The 4,247-nt window shown below is 37.9% G+C and overlaps 1 pseudogene; it reads left to right on the top strand.

The window, feature by feature from the left end:
* Window positions 1-1,573: 1,573 nt before the first annotated feature.
* LOC146996986 (large ribosomal subunit protein uL18 pseudogene) lies at window positions 1,574-2,758 on the top strand (annotated as a pseudogene).
* Window positions 2,759-4,247: the final 1,489 nt, after the last annotated feature.

The raw sequence follows: 4,247 nt of genomic DNA, 5'->3' as shown, positions 1-4,247 counted from the left end.
TTGGTTACTGCTGGTAATCTATTGTTTCCAAAAGTGACCACTCGCACGGGAATTGAAGATGTGTTCCAAGCAAGTGCAATAATTGCTTTTGCCATTCGTCCTCCGTTGTGCAAGATAATATCTTCGTTTCGCCCTGCTGATGGTTTCCAAAATTTCCTGATTAACAACAATGTTCAGTTGCTAACGTTCTACCTCATCGAAAGCTCTTAATTACATCGCCACTACAATGCGATTTAAATAACACAGCTTCAGTAGGATGCTCTGTTGTTAGCATATGCTTGGGATTCTTCCCAGTCTTGATTTTAAGCATATTAAATGGAACCGTAATAGAATAGCTTTAATGTTTCAGCTACGTATTTTCTTCTCGTTTGAATGCTTTGATACAGAGACAATATTCGTATCTTTTCCGTTACGGAACACGCACCAAATGATTTCTCCAGAAGGATAAGTAAATTAATTTGATGCTTTCAGAGGAATATTCATTATCATCTCACTTCTACGGTTGCAAATGCTTCCTAAATATAATAAATTTAGTGCTTAAATTACTTATTTCAACAAAGGAAGAACAAAGGCAATATCTCAGTATAAGGAATTCTCACTAGCCCAAACGGCGTTAGCCCAGATGGGTTATTAAATTTTCTTTCCGGCATTTTGCGTCGAATCACTTTTCAAATTGCTGCCACCCAACATTAGAGACCTGTATTATGTTTAAAGAAATTAAATAAGGAAGAATCTGCATAAATGTATGCATATATGTTTCTCGCATTGTGATGAAACAACGGTACTAGAGAGCAATCCGATTTTGAAGAACGTATGACCCCACCCGAATATGGGCATCTGAAAGCCCAAATTAAGGATTTGGAATGATTTTTATTTTCTATTTCATATTTTGTTAAACTTTAACGAATTTTTGATCAAGCTCAACGGTTTCGAAGCGAGAAATGGCAACACTGTATGGATAAAAAATATCTCCACCACGCGAGTCTGTGTATCGGGAATTCTAGAGATATGCTCTTTAAGTTATTTTGGGATATTGCTGTTGAATTGGTTTAAGTACGAAGAACATACTATTTAATAGATAACGGTAACACACGAAATGTAAAAAAAAGACCCTTTGGGCCTAATATAAAGTTTGAAAACTTTGAGATTCTATATTTTCTCAACTTTTATATTTTTGATAATACTTACTTTGACAACAAAACTGATAAGAAGAATACGTTTAAAATTGTTGTAAATGTTTTTTAACATCAGAAATATAGTGCTTAGGTTGTTTATTTCAATAAAGGAAGAACAAATACAGTGTATCTGTTTAAGAAATTCTTACTTTGATATCAAGAACTCTGTTAGAAGCGATAAGAAAGATAAGTTTAAAATATGTGGCAGGTAAGCAGTGTAAAAGCATGTATTATACTGTGAAAAAAGGTGTTGGTGCGTATAATGTATTTTCTCCCTCCTTTCCGCATGCTTTCGGGGTGTAACTGGAAGCACACTAGACGTGTAAGGGGGAGGGCCGGCGTTCGAATCCAAGAGAGTTCTATGCAAATTTTTCAAGTTCCAGCATCGATATAGCCTAATGATTCTAGGGTGGCGCCTGAACAGGGACAATATTTGCCAGATAGCTATGCCAGAACTGAAGAAGATTTAACAGTATGTGCTGCTTACGCACATGAACTGTATCACGTTATGGCATCGAGGTCAGACTGACCAACTAGGCAGCTGCGTATTGTACTAGATTGCTATAAAATTCAAAATGGACTCAATTTATGAAGGCTTCTTGTAGCAAATGGAAAGGATTCCACCGCTGAAGTTATTGAAGAACAACATAAAACATTTAGATGTTACTTGAATTTACATTTAGATGACTTGTCAGCACCATCACTGCAGCAAGATTACTTAGTTCTATGAAAGGAGTTGTTGACGGAGGCCTTGACATTCTTCATAATGAAAAAGAGATTTCTTGGATATGATGCTGAGAGCGAAGGAATTCAATCCTGGAATCCATAAGAAACATATTTTTGGACAACACCTTGCTGTATACATGAAAACGTTAAAGGATGAAGAAGCAATTTTCTCAATATATCAAGCTAGAAGTAACTCCTGATGATATGGAAGGTTCGTATAAGAAAGCTCATGCTGCTATCAGAGCTGATCCAGAACGTTTGCTAAAACCTAAGAAAACTGTAACCAAGAAGAGGTGGAACAGGGCTAAGATGAATCTCGAAGAAAGAAGAAATCGTATTAACTCGTATTTACATTGAAGTCTCCCGGAATTCACGACTATTCAGACACCGGCAGGTCACCCGAACGCCTGAGTCCACTTTCCCTGCCTCACTGTAGTGCATGCCTCGTTGCTTTCGGGAGGTGTTAAATGACATGTCAGCCATTCCTTGAAGCGACTTAAAGTAGTTCGGTTATTTGAATGCACTTCCTTTTTCCTTTGTTTAGCGTCAATGTTTAGCTATTGATGCTCGCAATTGCAATCCTGTCTTAAATGGAAATTTAACACACTGGGTGAAACCCCATAAAGATCCCAAGAAAAAAGTTATTGTTTCACTTGAGTAGGTTATGGATAGCGCTGAAGCATTCAAGTTGACATGGGGGTAAGAAATCCATTCCAACAAGAATTCCTATATATAAGGGCATTTTAGATGTTTGATTGAAAGAGAATTTAGCTTCTAGCCTCTACCGATGCGAAAACGTTAAACAAAAGAATGTCGCTGTTGTGAAGAGACTTAATGCAAAAAAGGCACACTGTTGAATAAATGATTTTCTATGAAAGAAGAAAAAAACTGCAACGTCATTAGGGTTATATTGCTGCTGGAACGTGAAAACTGTTCAGTGCTCTCGCCGGAGTTCGAATGCCGGACCTCCCGATACGCGTCGAGCATGCTTTCAGTTATACTTCGAAGGCACGCGGACAAGAGGGAGAAAAGACCTTATATGCGTTTTCTCCTATGATAATTTCCCCCCGGGGGTCGACGCAGATAACTCTGTGAGGCTACCGGCTAGGATCTCTACCTAGGTAGTCTAGGCCATAGGGGTATAATATCATTGAACTTGGCTGTTCCGCATGCTCAGGAGGAGATACATTAGGACTAACTCTGTTGGCCTATGTGGGTGTTCATAAGTCACGAAGCAGTAGGCTCTGTAGCTCGGTGTGATGATCACAACTCGGTGTGGGATGGCACCGTAGTTTGCTAGGTAATGACTTATTGTGAACTCCAGCCCGCGTAGTGCTGGTAGGTAGCCTTTCAAACGACCAGTCAGATCTCCAAGCTGCAGTTTCCCGCCACGGTGAAACCTGAGAACCGGGAGTGGTGACCCCGCGGGCCCAGGCGGTAGCCGTGGTTATAGAGACCATTTTTAAGGTCTGCCATCCAGGATTGGGACCCCGAGGTGGTAGCATGATTAGCGTATATTCTACTCTTGAGAAACCAAATTTCTGGGATCCAGCCCCTTGCCTCATATGGGAATTCCACAGTTGGTACCAGACGTGTAATGTCAAAAGACGGGGGCACGTATTCAGTTATTATTATTATTATTGTCCTGTGATAAAATCATCCAAATAATCCTATCATATAGTAAAGAAAGCTGAGTAATTTTACTACTTATTGTCGCAACAATAATATTGACTACTTATTGAGATCAATGTCTTTTCACAACATTGGACCGACTGACACGATAGTCAGATATGAGATACTACAGACGCTTTGTATACATCAAGTGTAAAATCTAATATGCGAAAAAGTAATCTTGAGCGCTATAGTTATGTTCCCAAGTTAAACAAGACTTGCACAAAAGATTATTTTTGGATATTAAATAAATATTTTAATATATAGATTATTTAAAAATAAAACACAATTTAATTTTATCACTAGCAAGTGCAAAAATTATGCATAAATATATCTAAAGTTATTCCTACAGACACACATTAGAGGTTTACCTGACATTGATTTAGATATTGCTTACCAGATGCACATGCCTTGCAAACTATCATTGTAACTGAAATTTCAATAGTCTCCAGCCAGCTGAAGTAAAAATGCTTTCCTATATTCTACATTATTTTTCATTTGATCCATTATTTGGTTTGGAACTTAGTAATCGAAATTTAATATTAGCAATAAAATTCAATATATTAACTTTAAAATAAATACAGTTACGTTAAATGATACAAGTGAAGCACACAAATGCATCTGCGCGCACGAAGGGATATTTTCGTGGAAAACTTTCTAATGCAAATAATTGGT

Source organism: Stegodyphus dumicola, chromosome 6 (assembly GCF_044657685.1).
Source record: "Stegodyphus dumicola isolate Sdum_Otavi_A_Nest chromosome 6, ASM4465768v1".
Classification (NCBI taxonomy): Eukaryota; Metazoa; Arthropoda; class Arachnida; order Araneae; family Eresidae; genus Stegodyphus; species Stegodyphus dumicola.
This window is presented reverse-complemented; position numbering and strand designations above follow the sequence as displayed.